The sequence below is a fragment of the Cryptomeria japonica genome, chromosome 4 (genome assembly GCF_030272615.1).
Source record: "Cryptomeria japonica chromosome 4, Sugi_1.0, whole genome shotgun sequence".
NCBI classification, from domain to species: Eukaryota; Viridiplantae; Streptophyta; class Pinopsida; order Cupressales; family Cupressaceae; genus Cryptomeria; species Cryptomeria japonica.
In genome coordinates, this window is record NC_081408.1 from 283,496,855 (window position 1) to 283,513,381 (window position 16,527).

Sequence of the window (16,527 nt, forward strand, 5' to 3'; positions counted from 1 at the left end):
TCTCTTAATATTTCTCTCATCTCTCTATCTCCCTATCTCTTTGTCCGCTTCTCTATCATTGTCTCATTATCTCTACCTAATACACACACAATCTCTCTCTCTCTCTCTCTCTCTCTCTCTCTCTCTCTCTCTCTCTCTCTCTCTCTCTCTCTCTCTCTCTCTTACAAACATAGCATGGTCCTATTGGTTATGGATCCTATTTATCTTCTCGATTTAGAGATTTTGTTTCATTTGTGTTTGGATCCCTCACTTGTGCATTGAAATTTTTTGTACAAACAACATAGATTTTTAAATGACCTAACAATTGACCTTCCATGCCTCTTCGATGTCACCAAGGTGCAATTGATAGTTTTAGAGTTTCATACATGCCTAAGTCAAAGACTTAAATTAAGTCTTGACCTCAGGCTAATAATGCATGAATTTATTATTTGCTTTCTAAAAATGAAACAAAAAATAAAAGCCCCACTCCATGCCTCGAGTTAGGGCATGCAAAATCTTGGAAAACCCTAAAGGCACCACATTCACTTCATTTTTGTATTTTTTCCTATCTTTGTCTCAGAAACAACTCCCTGTTGACCACTATGCATGATATTTGGGTGAGCTCAATCTAGGGTTTTTTTAGCTGCCAAGCATACTTTGTGGCATCTTGATTTCGAACTAGAGTATGAGACTTGAAGGCTTTAATTGGAGCTATAAGCATGAATTTGCATGTAAATATTATTTTCCTCTGTTTTTGTCATTTTATCTCTTTCAAAGGATTTATTGCAAAAGTTTTCCTTTTTACATGTATACATTTAGGGTTTTGATAGTGTTATTGCTTTAATGTCTTGAAATATCCACTATGTTGGAGCTTTGTTTTGATAGAGATTCTTGATGTGTGAATATGATTTTTTGAATTTTGGTATCATGAATAATACATTGATGCATACCATTGTACTAAGCTCTTATTCATATCATTATATTTCTCTTATATGGTGACCTCTGATCTAAACCTGGTAATGTCTCTGTGACTGTTACACAATAATGGTCTTCATGATTGAATGTTAATAAGGCTCTATCATTCTTTATAGTGACTGTCTTTTGTGAAAACTTTTGATTATAGTCCTATTGATTCTCTATTATGCTTGCAAAATAGTAGTATCTTCGTTTTTCCTTAGCAAATCACTACTTTTTAAATACTGTTTCAAGGAATTCATTGGGTATGGGGAATGCTCCTTATCAGGTGAGTGTTGTGCATTGAAATGATAGTAATTACAACAATTGAGGTCTCTACTATTTTGATTAATGGTTGCAATCTCTTTGTTTGATGACTAAATATTTCCACCCTTATCCTGTATTGAAGATATCATTGGTGTGATAGCTCCTTGTATACTATGATCATGACAATATTTTTCATGATTTACAATTGTGACTCATGAGATAATCACCTTTGATTCTTAAAAGTCTCATATTGCTTCTCTATCCACATGATGTCTTATGCTCCATGAAGTTGATCTTGACAAAAAATGAAAACTCTTTAACCTTATGATTTCACTATTTGGGCTTGGAGTGCAACTATCTTTACTCAAAGATACAACCTATAAGATTTGATGGTACTGGCACACTAAGCTAAGACTGTTAATGATCTGACTCAATGCCTTTCTTTTGGAGGGCCATAATCTTGAATATTACTACTCCTTGCCTCTATGGATTGATCTTTTACCATAGCTACTATTGACTATTTTGACCATTGCAGATCTTGAGGGTTTTCATTGATATATATCTTTACCAATAATGGGATTTCCTTTCTTGTGTAAATCTTTTAGTTACTCTTTATATCATTATTTCTCTATCTTGATATTGCCTAAGGTCTCTTTCAATGGCTGTTGGCACAAACTTTGTATATTATGTCTTGACTATGTGATATGACATCTAGTCGTGACTATTAAACAAGGCACTGTACTCTTGAGACTATCCTCCTTATATACCATTCTCATGGATATCTCTGTTTTGTATCTAATTTGTGTCTTAATAATAATGGACTGCATTGGTGATAGCTTTGAAGATCACTGTCTTTTATATGCACTATATCTCTATCATAAATTCTCATAAAATATTCCTTGTGCCTTTGTCTTTGTGTTGTCTTGGTATTTTTGCCATAAGGCACATTTGTGATAGTTCACTAGCTTTGAAAGCCTTCTCTTAGACTTAATTCTTTTTTAGAATGTTGTTACTAAATGAGTTTCTCCTTCTTTTGTCATAGTTATCATTTTGGGGGTTGTTCCCTCGACTATTATATGCATGAACTGATCATTTTGACTATATTTTTCCTATGCTTAATATAGGTGGCTACTGCAAAATATACAACTCTCTATGATTGAATTTACCTTCTTCATGGCACTTTTATAAGACCTTACTATCATTGCTCTATGTTTTCAAGGTATAACAGATTGATATTATTTATTTTTTTGTCTATAAACTGTCTCTGAGATCTTTTTTATGGATTTTTTTTATCCACTGCACCTTTTGACAACATTGTCATATGCTTGTTGATTGTTCTGATCTTTATGGTAGCATTGTCTTTGATAGTGAAAGATCATTGCATTCTCTAATTTTGTGTAGATTGTACCTTGTTTTCATCTTGGATCTTTGAATTTCTTTATTAGATGCATTATCTCAGTGTCTGTTGACAACAAACTGTTCATTACCATTTCTTTATTCTTTCATTATCCTAATTTGACAATAAGGTATTGTCATTACTGTTCATACCTCCATATCATACCTCCATCAGTGTCTCATAATTTCTACAAGGTTACATTGTATTCATTGTGGCTTTTCACCATGTGTGATCTATATTTCACCTTAGGTTTTACAATGGCATTATTGTTGGTCATAGATTTGTCATTTGTCAACTAAGGATATGACTATCAAGAGAGCCTTTGAATACTCTAAGGTTCCTACTTTGAGAAATTTCTCTTATTTGCTTTGAAACTTGCAAGCTTGATTATTCTTTCACTATCTATGTGCCTTATGGAATCTCTTGTCTTGACAATGACACATACTAATACCAATAATCTATGTATGTCATCAAACTTGATATTGTTCTTTAAACAGTAAGCTCATATTTTTTTTCCTTAATGTGCCTAAAGGCTGCCACATTGAAAAATATTGTTCTTATTAGTGAAGCTCTCTTTGCTTAGGGTTACCTCTCATGAAGTGACTTCTTTATAATCAAATTGCTTAGACAACTCAAGATTGTCCTTGTAACATATTTTGGTAATGAAATGCATAATGATCATGTGACTATCTAGAATGCTACATAGAATTTGCTATGGCTATTTCTTTTTTCCTAAGGTCTGCAATATTGACAAGACTATCTTCAAGCTACTATCCCTTTACAAGTTGTCCTTGTCTTTCTCTGTGTTTTGAGAATCTTATAGATATAGAAGGACTGAATTCTATGTTATGTTGGCAAATGCACACTCCAATGAGAAATTGTAGGTGATTGAAGGTTTTGTCATTTATGACAACCTTGCAATCATATGATATAGGTAAAACAATATACCGACATCGGCAATGACAAACTCTACACTGACACATAGAACACCGGCAAACAAAGGATATCGGCACCCTGACCAACATGAATTTTGTTTATAATGTATTTTGTAATTAATTGTAAAATCATTGTAAGCTGACATGACGAGTTGTAATATGAATCATATATGTATGAGATCATTATAGAACATTTTGTAAGAATAATGTGATAGGTGAAATAAGGCAGACCTAATATGCAAATTATAGGTTAAGGGTTTATGTATGAAGTAGAGCTAAAACTGACATTGGATCTGGCATAGTAGATGCTAATTTGAAGTAGTACAGGACATTGGATTTGTATAATCCATTTGGTAAGTCAGTGTGACTTGTTATTTTGTAATTGAGCAATAAGCTCTAGGTACTTGGCCTTCCTGCATGTGCATGCCCCTATTGTAAGAGTAATATTCACTTATTTGCCAGTAAGTGAATATTGTGGGTCACAAATCCCACCGAGGTTTTTCCCACACTGGGTTTCCTCGTTAAACTTATGTGTTATGATGTGCTTTTCATGTGGTTGTTGTTATTCTTATTTACTGCATTATTTTTGGTTTATCGGTATACAGTATTGATATGCTTTACATGTTTTAAATCAAGTAAATTCAATAACCGGTTAGATATTGATTCACCCTCCCCTCTCAGTATCTTTGGGAATCCTAACATGTTAATCCTTAGAGTCTCATGGGTTCTCATTTCTACTATCTTGAAACTTCAAACAATGTATGTGGTTGTCATGGCTATGGCTACTATACCCCTTAGGTTGAGGTCATTGTTTCACTTATTACTAATATGAAACCAAGGCCTGCAATTATCATTTATATGATTTGAATAGAATACTCAATGGTTGAGAGGTGATATCTTTTGACATTGTTGATGTTGTTTCATCTTTGTTGGCATTGATGATGTCCACATATCACTATCAAGAATGGGGTACATCTTATGAACTTTCATTTGGTGAACAATTTTATTATGACTTCATGGTCACTATATTTTCTATATCAAATCAATGAGCATCATTGTCAGTTATTCACTATTTTTTAGCATGATATCAATTCACATATTCTTGTTGTTCATTTTATCATATCTTTGTATCTTCATCAAAGTCTATCCTATATCCATGTTTGGACAATGGTATAATATCCATGTACTTGATCACGAAGATAATTGTCTTGACCTCATGAGTCATTTTGGTGGTGATCTATGGTATAACTTATTATATTCTTTGGACTCAATACTACAATAATTACTATGAGACACTATTGAGGTTGACTGGGTGTTTGATATGCCAATATGGCTACATTGGTCACAAGAACATCATCCATAATAGTGATCCTAAAAGTTTCACTCTTGTGAATGATTGGTTCCTGCTCAATGGAGTGATATTTACGTATTAGCATGTTGGGCTCAACCCTTGTGGGAGCCTCATTTAACACCACATGTTTGAATGATAAATCAGTAATTGATAGTATGATGTAAGAATAAGTATCCAATCAACTACTGAGAGGGGGGGAGGGGGTGAGTGAAATAGTAGATAGAAAAATTGATAATAAACTTCAACAATCAATCTCTCAAAGTAAACTTAGAATAATAACTCTATCAAGATAAAAACTCATAAGATAAACCAGTTGTCTATTACAACAAATTAACAGTAAACAACTTCTTCATATCTCAATGCTTTCGATTATCATGACTTATAAAAAATAGTTAAGTACTTAAGTAAATCAACCATGAAAACATAACCACAAAAAACATTCACCACTTGACACAAATATTTTGATGTGGAAACCTAAATAGGTAAAAACCATAGTGAGATGAGACTCACAAGATAACTATCTGAACTTTTTTTAATTTTGTCATGTTAGGAGCCTAGCCTGTTAAAGCTTTACAAAAAGTCTTGTTAAGGACTGATCCTGTTAGGAATCACTTGGTTAAGGTATTGACTACAAATGCCTTATTAGAAGCAATACCCTGTAAGGAGTAACCTTGGTAGAGGATTTGAAAATCCAATCTAATGGACCACCTTGTTAGAGGATTTTAATAGCACCAAACATTTTAGAGCTTGCCTAGTTAGGGGATTTCAATTATGATGTAATTATTAGAAAATAATAGGAGTTTGCTGATCTATCTAAATATCACTACACTTTCTTGATTAGATCCATTTCATGCTCCTATCTCCCTTTACTCAAATTGCAAATAGATCATTTGGTTTAGTAACCACACACTCAACTGAACTATGTCTATCTCTTTGCCAACTCTCTCTTAAAACTAAACAACTTCATCAACCTTAAATACAAATCAATCAGGTTGGTAACACAACAAAAACCTAACTCTCATCGAGATTACAAAAAAATTTGGTTCAAGTATGACCATTGGATTACATAGGAATTTCTACACATCAATCAAGAAAATCTTGATCCCTCCTTGATCACCGCTTCACTCAACTTAGGAACTCATCACACACTTTGCATTAGATGCAATACATTTTCTCATTCCCTAGACAAAAAAATGTTACAACAAATCACCAAAATATCTTGGAATTGTCTTCATATAATAATCATCCATGTCATCATCATTACCGCTCATCATCAGATCATAAACCAATATAACCAATTCACCAAACTTAATCGGTTAGGGTTTATAAAAAACAACATGTAGGTTTTATCGGTTACAACAATAGATAAGGTTTACACTAGTTACCGGCTCACTCCACAAATTCTTTCTGTCAGTTACAATAACAATATTACAACAATATCAACAATATCATTACCAGTTTAATTGACATCAATGACAACATAACATATCATTAATGCAATCTTCATACAAATGCCAACAATCTTCCCCTTTGGCAATGATGGCAATAAAAATATCAATACCATTGATTATTGTGTGATTGTGAATAGGAATCCTGGTTTACATTACCAAGTATTCACCATGCTTACTATGTCTTCAGCTTGTCACTAGTTCTCCTTCCCATAATCACATAATTCTTCTCCCCTTTGACAACAATGCCAAATTGAAAATAAAATATGTAATGTCAAATTTCACTGCACATCATCAACAATCTGCAACTTGATGCTCCCCCTATGGAATACATCCACTTTTACACCAATCCTCTTGTATAATTTTGCAAGTAGCTCCAGGACTAATGTAATCTACATCATACTTAACTGACTTCATGAAGAGGGACAACCCCTAATTAACTTCTAAGATGCTCAAAATTAGTCTTAGGCAAAGGTTTAGTAAAAATATCTGTAAGCTGCTCCTTGGTAGAAACATGCTCCAAGATAACATCTTTACACTGAACTTTTTCCCTTAAGAAATGATACTTCAATTCAATATGTTTGGTTCGTGCATGCAAAACAATGTTCTTGGAAATATTTATGGCACTTGTGTTATCACATAAAATCTTTATAGGTTTTGAAATCTTCATCTTAAAACCTTACAAAATGTGCCTCGTCCATATAGCCTGTGTGCAATTCATGTAATTTGCAACATACTCAGCTTTAGCAGTAGATTGTGAAGTACAACTCTATTTCTTACTACTCCATGAAACAAGTCTTCCTCCAAGAAAATATGCTCCATTAGTTGTGCTTTTCAGTTCATCAACATTTCCTGCCCAATCTGTATCTGTGTACACCTTCAAGTCAAATTTTTCTCCATATGGATACCATAACCCATAATTAACAATACCTTTCAAGTATCTAAAAATTCTTTTGGTTTCTATCAGATGTGTTTCCTTAGGGTTCTTCTAGAATCTAGCAACTATGCCAACTGCATGAGCTATGTCCAGTCTACTATGAACAACATAGTGCAATTTTCCAATCATTGACCCGTATTCCTTCTCATCAACAAATTTGGACTCATCTTCCTTAGACAACTTATAACCTATAACCATAGGTGTTCCAACTAATTTATAGTCACTCATGCCAAATATCTTCAATACCTCTTTCAGATACTTAGACTATGTGATGAAAATACCATTCTTCATTTGTTGTATTTGCAAGCCTATGAAATTTTTTATTTCCCCCCACTAAAGACATTTCAAACTCATTTTTTGATTTCATCTGCAAAATTGTTGCTCATGTCATCATTACCTCCAAATATGATATCATCAACAAATACTTCACTGACTATTATTTTATCTCCTTCAGATTTGAGATATATGTTACTATCATCACTGGCTCTTAGAAATCCTATCTTCATTAGAATGTGTATGAAGCCTTTCATACCATGCTCTAGGTGCCTTCTTTAATCCATATAAAAATTTATGCAATCTACATACCATGTCTTTCTTATTAGTCAGAGAATAACCATCTGGCTGCTCAATGTATACTTCTTCTTCAAGTATCCCATTCAAAAATGTTGACTTAACATCCATCTGGTATACCTTGAACTTTTTGTGTGCTACAAATGCAAGTAAAGTTCTAACACCTTCCAGTCTTGCCACTAGTGCAAAAGTCTCACCATAGTCTTCTCCTTCCTCTTATGCATAACCTTTACAAACCAACCTAGCTTTCTTGCGAACTACAACACCGTCTTCATTCAACTTTTTCCTGAAAACCCAATTAGTTTCTATCACATTTTTATTTATCGATCAGGATACCAGGGTCCATGTGTTGTTATTCTCAATTTGATCTAATTCCTCCTCCATAAATTTAACCCAATGATCATCACCAAATGCTTCCTTAGCAGTTCTTGGTTCAATAGTGAAGATCATGCAAGAATTTTCTCTGATTCTTCTTCTAGTTAGTACTCCAACATCCTTATCCCCAATAATTTGTTCAGGATTGTGATTCTGTCTCACATATATTGGAATAACATGATCATTATCTTCAAGTTCAGCTTCTTCATTATCATCTTCTTCTAAATTTATCTATTCCAGTTGGACTGGTACATCAATATTTGCTTTGCTGGTTTCAAATTTCATAGTTTTTGGTTCCAAAAACAAAATGCAAGGATCTTCATCCTTTTTCTCTAAACTAGTTTCCTCTAAGACTTCAGGAAATTCATCCACTTGAACATCAACACTCTCAGGAATTCTATGTGTCTGGTTGTTAATACACTTGTAGGCCTTACTCTTGGTGGAATAGCTAAGAAATATACCTTCATCACTTTTAGCCTCAAATTTGATAATATAATCACCTCTCTTAATAAAACATTTTCTTCCAAATATTTTGAAATAACAAACATCGGGTGATCTACCTGTTTATGGTGAAAATGGACAACAATGAACAACAATATTGAAAGACTAAAATGGATTCAACCACTAAACCCTAGCCTAACAATGAACAAAGATCCACCATAACATATGAAGATAACCTAAGACAATGCAAATAACTCAAAAATCACAAAGATTATACCATCACATGTCCAATAGGGTTTTGATCTCCATTCTTCCTATCTCCATTGATCTTGCTTGATATATTTGCTCTCAGATTTTTATATGCACAAGAGCTCAACAAAGAACGGAATGTGGTTGCAAGTGGTATTGTAGTGTAGCCAAGTACTCCAAAATCAGTCATTAGGATATGTCATTAGGGTTTGACAATGAAGAAGGCATCTCTTTAAATAGAAGACACAATAAGAAATGGAGGGTTAAGATTGAGAGGTGTAAAAATAGAGGTCGGCTAGGATTAGAGGGTAGGTAAAGGAAATAATAAAATAATGAAAGAGGTAGGTAGTGTATGAATTAAGAGATGAATGACATGTGTCATGTGTAGAAAAAGATAATGAATTAATTAAATAAATAAATATTTATTTAATTAATAGAAGAAGTAGGACAATTAAATAAATAAAATATTTATTTAATTTAGGAAAGGGGTAATTTAAATAAATAAATGTATTTATTTAAATGAGAAATAAGGCTAGAAGAGGATAAATGAATTAATTAAATAAATAAAAATTTATTTAATTAATAGAAGAATTAGGCTTAGATAATTAAATAAATAAAATATTTATTTAATTAGACATGACAATTTTGAGTGTCTACATTTTGCCCCTCTTTGAGACAATGCGGCTTGTCGCGTTGTTTCAAAGAAGATAAGATGAACTGATACAAAGTTGCCCCAGGATGGGAATGATATGCCCCCTCAAGAGATTGGATGAAAATGTCTGAAAATATTGCAGACAATCTCTCGATAAGAAAGACGGGATAGAATGGACTGATTGGATAAAGTGACAAAGTCACGGGATAAGGAAGATTGACTCGAGAAATGAAGGCGAGGGCTAGGGGTAGTCTATAGGATAGACCACGGGGGAAAATATATCCTCATTGTCATCTACACATCCACGAGAGCAGAGTGCAGAGCGAAAATAGAGCAGCAGCAGTCAGCAGCGATGGCTTTGGTTCATAGTTTCGACTGTGTTCGCCGATTCTAGAGGCCAACGGAGGCAGGAGAGCCAGTGAGTACCACAAAACCTCCTCGTACTTTGATGCATTTATTATTGTCATTAATTCATACTAGGTAATGTAATAAATGCGCATTTATGTCAAGAAAATGTGTTTGTGTCCAAAAATGTGAATTTGTGTCTTCCAGGTCAAATCGGCAGTTCTGTGATGAACATACGCTGTCGATTGGATAAGCTGCTGAGAGGATACACTCAAGAAGGTCCTCTAAGGAAGACTAAGATAGATCAAGGCACTTTGTGATGAACAGTGAGTACCAAGATAGAGTACTTTGTGATGAACAGGGAGTACTAAAATATGAGCAGCACTTTGTGATGAACAGGGAGTGCAAATGTGAGTAACACTTTGTGATGAACAGTGAGTGTCACACACGTAGTACTTTGTGATGAATAGGGAGTACTACTAGGATAGATAGCAACACTTTGTGATGAACAGTGAGTGTCACTAGGATAAATAGCTATGTGCATTTAGATAGCGAGTAGCATTTTGTGATAAACAGTGAATGCCACGATAACTGACATGATTGAGTTGCTTGACTGCAGGAGTACTTGCCGATGCTGGAGTCACGGGAGAGATTCCCATCGACTTAGAGGTTGCGACCTGAGTTGACAGCCGAGGACTGAGCTGCGATTGAGGTTATGGGATTGAGATACATTCTGTATGTGCCTGAGTTTCGGGTGAACATGGGATTGTTGACTGCACTGGCAGAGAGATGGCACTCAGAGACTTGTAGTTTGCATTTGCCGATGGGTGAGATGACAGTCACCTTGGAGGATGTATACAGGATTTTGCAGATACCAATCGATGGGGAGTTAGTACCCTATGATCGAGATGGAGATAGGGATGCACTGAGACGAGTGTTCTAGGATCCAGGACTAGAGATGAGGGTGGGACATGTGGCATGGGATACCATGACATGGATAGGATTAGCACTACCAATAGTGTTGACAGGAGTTATTAGTGGGTTCCTCTGTCTGGATAGGACGACACGAGGGGTGGCTGCAGGGGACACAGGGGCCAGGAGAGTTGATCTTGGGGTGGGTCCTTCTAGGGCTCAAATTCCATCGAGGCCAGGCGGCTCCGAGGGAGGGAGTTCATCATAGCCTTAGAGGGCTCCCTATGTATCAGTATTGTACCATTTTTGTATTGTAGACACCTGCGGGTGATTGTAGCCATATGATTCTTTTAACATCATTGTATCATGACACTTTTGATTATATATGAGAGATGATCCATTTTTGCGGCAGCTATATGCATGCATACCTATGTGATGAAATGTTCTTATGTGATACATGTTTTATGATATGGATGCTTATATGATGCAATGCAATATATTTTTGTTCTTTTATGTTGTATATGTGATGCATGATGCAAATGTGAATGTATGTAATGCAAATGAATATGATAATGCAAATGATTATTTACATAATGAAAATGTGAGATGTGCTAACATGTGTGGTATGCAGGATGTGATGCAATTGTGATATCTATATGTATGTATGAAATGCTTATATGTGGTGATGTAGGTGTAACTATATGAAATGCAAATGTTTTTGGTGTGTCATTATACTCAGTCATGTGATAGCGGGCTACGCGGACTCGAGAAGGACAATGGAAGTCAATCAAGAAAGGGGGATGGAAGACAGAAGATATGAACGTGAAAGAGCTTCTTGTGCGTTATCATCATTGAGCTTTATTATGGCAGAATAGGTTATGACAATCGAGGCATATGTTCGACCCAGAAAGTCATTGTACCCGTTTGCATGGAGATAAGACAGTCACAAACAAGGAATGCCCCAGTTCATACTAGACTCACAGTGTCCTCATATCCTTGGACAAGTCATAGCATTACTAAAAGACAATCCACAGACAGCAAATGCAAATAGGTGACGATACCCCATCCTCGCCTTTCTAGTCAAAGACATCCTAGAGATAGAATCTCTAATCAAAGACATCCTAGAAAAGCTAAAAGACATGTCACCGAAAAAGATGAAATCAAAAGAAAACCAAGACTTGACACCAACATCCACTGTAGTCCTCAAGTTTAGTGTCTCTTGTCACTTGTATAAGTCTTATTTTGATTGTGGTCACAATGTTCACTTTCACAAAAAGGATAGATAGCACTGAACCATAATGTTGTCCGAGTCTGTTGAAAGATTTGATTTGTTGAAGCTCATTGTTGCTGCTGCGTCTCATCTGAAACTGATTGAATCCATGAAACTGATACTTTATTGCGGAGAAGACGAAACTTTATTGCGGATCTGCGATGCAGATGTTGCTTTATTGCGGATTGTGCGCAGATAGACTGAAGGAAGCTGACAGAACTGTACTCCTCGAAACATGTGATGTTCTTAGTTCCACACCCATCACTAGACGTAGGAATTGCCTTAGTCACAGATAGGAGCTGATTTATTATGGATGGAAAGGGAGTGAAAAAGGGAGGGTTATGGATGGCTAACCAATCTTAGGTAGATTAATAACAAGCCATGATGGGAATGGGTAAGTTTATTGTGAGTGAATAGGTTGTGAGTGTGTGCAAAGTGAAAGATGAAAGAGAATCCTGAAGGAGGGAGGAGCAAAGTCTCTCTACGCATGGTGCTGGTGACCCAGTTTTCACCATGGTACTTGCCCAGGGCGCCACCGAAGTGGTTTTCACCATTGGACGAAATTATTTCTCTTTACTTTTTTTCAATTTTTTCAATTTTTTTGTTGTCACAAGGCGCCTGTTTGCCAGGTTTTCACCAAGTAACGATTTTTTTTGTTTTATAATTTTTTTTGTATTTTTGAAAATTTTTGATTTTTTTTGTATTTTTGAATTAGGATATTCCAAAGAGCTATGTGTAGAACCTGCGAAGGTGCATGCTGTTGATAGGATCCTCCAAGGGTTCACCTTCTGTAGTTGAGAGCTGATATGCCCCAGATCCATATGCTACTGTGATGATGTAAGGACCAAGCCAGTTTGGTTCGAACTTGCCCTTCTTATCTCTGTCTTGCTGATTCTTGGGGTTCTCTCTGAGTACTAAGTCACCTACCTCAAATGTGCGAGGCTTGACTTTGTGATTATAACTGCATTGTTCCTTGACTGAATGATGTGTAGCTTGAGTGACTGTCTTCCTTGATAAAGGAACTGAGATAGAATTACTAGTGTGTGGACTACACAGGCCCATATGCACGTCACCTGAAGAAGTTTGGGCATCTTTGATAACAAATTCCTTCAAGGAAGCTCCATTAAAGGTCCATGATGTATCGCCAGAAGGGAAAGGATGTGTGGAACAAGTGGATGAGTTATGAAGGCTTATGATTGCGAAAAGAAGTGAAAGTAGGATAGCATGATGGAGACTTAGGATCAACAAGTATGCTTTATGACTAGCAATTGTAGAATTTTTGCCCCCAGTTATTTTGATATTAGGGGATATCAACTCTTGCTCTTTTTCTTTCATAGGATTTTTATCCTTGAATTTGATTTTTGCAGAGTCCAATAGCTTTTGATTTTGATTTGGACTAAAGGACTTTTCTTTAGTTTTTACTTTTAGATTTTTCTTTTCAAAGCTTGATTTTTGATCCCCAATGAGTAAGGGCTTTTGTAATTCTTGTTGATCCAAGTTTGGGAGTGGAGTGGAAATGGAATGAGTGGATGAAATGGTAAAGCTATGTGAGTTATCAAGAGGGCTGGCAATACGCTCAATAGATTCTTCGCTGGAACCACTCTTAGGACTATTGATATCAAGAGTTGCTTGCACCACTAGAGGAGATTTGCATTCAAACTTAGTAGCCACAACACTAGGTGGTTCACACCCAATTCCTTGGCATTGCAAATTGTTTGTAGGTTGCTCCTGTTGACTGAATGGCTTAGGAGACTGTGGGAGTTGATCAACATGAAAGATATACTCACCACATCCCATGTCTTTAATCTTGAACTTGTCTTCTTTTAGCTCTGCCTGTTTTGATGTAGAAGCTTTTAAGGATTCAGGATCCACATATGCCGATGAAGGAATAGCTTCGCGATTGACTAGGATTGTTATTTCTGATCTAGGTTGTAGATTGTTGCAATAGATGAATGGATTTGGATCCGCTTTGACGGTCACTTCAACTCCATTGTGTGGAAACTTGATACATCGATGATATGTAGATGGTACTGCGTTCATCTCATGAATCCAAGGACGTCCCAAGAGTATGTTGTATGTGAGATCTAGATCAAGGACTTGAAAAACCACATCCTTTGTAACTGGCCCAACTCTAAGAGGCAAGGTGACTGTGCCTTTGGATGAGCACTCTTCATCATCATATGCCTTGATGGTAATTTTGTTTGTAGAATTCACAGCTTTGTCAGAATATCCCAATTGTCTTATGGTACTCAAGGTACAAATATTAAGACCTGCTCCTCCATCTATCAGGACTCGTTTTATTCGGTGTTTATGTATGAAGGCTTCAACATGTAGGGGTGCATTATGAGGCTGACTTATGGAGGCGTCATCGGCTTCTGTGAATGTGAGGGAGTGTGGAATGGATAGGTATCCCACCATGGCTTGAAACTGGTCCACGTTCAGATCAGTAGGGACGACAGTGTCTCTCAAGATTTTGTCAAGGATAACTTTATGTGCAGGAGATATACGTAAGAGCTCAAGAATAGAGATGAGTGCAGGTGTCTTCCCTAACTGTTCTACAAGGTCGTACTCAGGCTTGATTGATAAAGGATTGGTATTCTTAGTGGAGGCACCTGGCAATGTAATCTTACCTCGACGGGTTGTAACATGACATTCGGAGGTAGCTTTGGATGAAGATCCCACACCCTTTAGGACAATTTTAGGTCACTGAGGAGGATTCTCAGGATTTTTATTTTTGATAGTAATGGTAGAGATATGATTGTCCATTGAGATGTGATTGATGGTAGAATCATAATTGTAAGGTGCTCTGGTGTAATTGGCTTGATCATCTGTGACTTTGCCTTTTCCTTTGTCATGTTTTGGGAATGGTTCCTTAAACACCTCATGCTCTTGATTAGATGAATGTCCCTCAATCTCTATATCTCCTCTGTCAATGAGATCTTGTACAATGTTTTTCAATTGATGGCAATTACCTGTCTTGTGACCCTTGCTCTTATGAAACTCACAATATTCATCATCATCCCACCAATTCGGTTTTACCTTTGGTTCATATGGAGGAAAATCTGGGACCGTGATCACTTTGTTTGCTACAAGCTTTTTGAATACTGATTCAAGTGGTTCTCCCAATGGAGTGTACTTCCTTCGTGGTTTTGAAGTTGTTTGATTGATCACTTGATTATTGGTAGAACTTGATCCAGAAAAGACGAACTTTGGTCTCACTGTGTTGGCATCAACAACACCATCATTAACTGTGTTCTTGTTCTTGTTCCAAAATTTTGGTTTGTCCTTTCCTTTGAAGTCCTCTTTGTTTTCTTTGAATAGTTTGATAACTCCTTGTTCAATTAAGACCTTTTCTGTTGCTAGGCCCTTTTCAATGACATCCTTGAATGTAGACAAACAAGCTTTCCTGAGATCATAGCCAATAGCCTTGTTAACATTTTGTGTGAACATCTCCACCATTTGTTTTTGCGGGATCTCACAAGAGCATCTGCTAGCTAAGTTTCTCCATCTCTGTAAAAATGACGCAAAAGATTCTCCTTCCTTTTGTTTCGTATTGCACAAGGTTGTAACTGAGACATTTGTTTCAATGTTGTAAGAAAAATGCTGAATGAATGCTTCTGCCAAGTCGCCCCATGACTTAATACCGGGAGGTAATTGAGAAAACCATTCCATAGCTTGATCTCCTAAGCTCTGTGGGAACAACCTCATCAAGTATGTTTCTTTTGCCGCTACTTCAATGCAAGCTGTGAAGAATTGTCTTATGTGTGCCTTGGGGTCTCCTCTCCCTCTATATTTGTCAAATTTTGGTGTTACAAAGTGCGGAGGAAACGGAGGCATTGGAATGCTCTTATCGAAGGGATAAGGGCATATATCTCTCATAGTATATGTGGGTTTTGATGTGCCCATGTCTTCCACTTTCTTTTGTAGATCTCTAATTTGTTGCTCCAAGTTATTTTTGGGAGGAGATGGATTTCTTGTAGCATATCCCATGTTTGAAACACCCATTTGAGGAGGAGCTTGTTGCATGTATGGATGATACTGATCGTAAACATGTCCATATGGAGGTCTATATTGTTGCGACATGTATGGAGCACTTGGCATAACTTCTTGTTGAGGGACCCCATATCTGTTTTGTGTATATAAACCATATTCAATAGGCCTTTCATTTTCCATTGTGTTGCCCCCAATTTTGGCATGAGGTCTCCTTGTGTCAAAATTTTGAGGAAGTCCTTGAGTATCCATTTGTCTTGGTTGACCCATATCTTGAGCATGTGTTTGAGCATAGGGCTTCCATGATGGTCTTTGAGCGTAAGTATCATGCATTTGAGCTTGTGTATGTGGGATTGCTGGTTTCTGAAGCAAAACTGATGGTGACTCCGGCATCATATTATTTGGTCCTCCACTATTAGGTTGAGTTTGTTGTGAAGGTCTACTTTCCATAAGTTG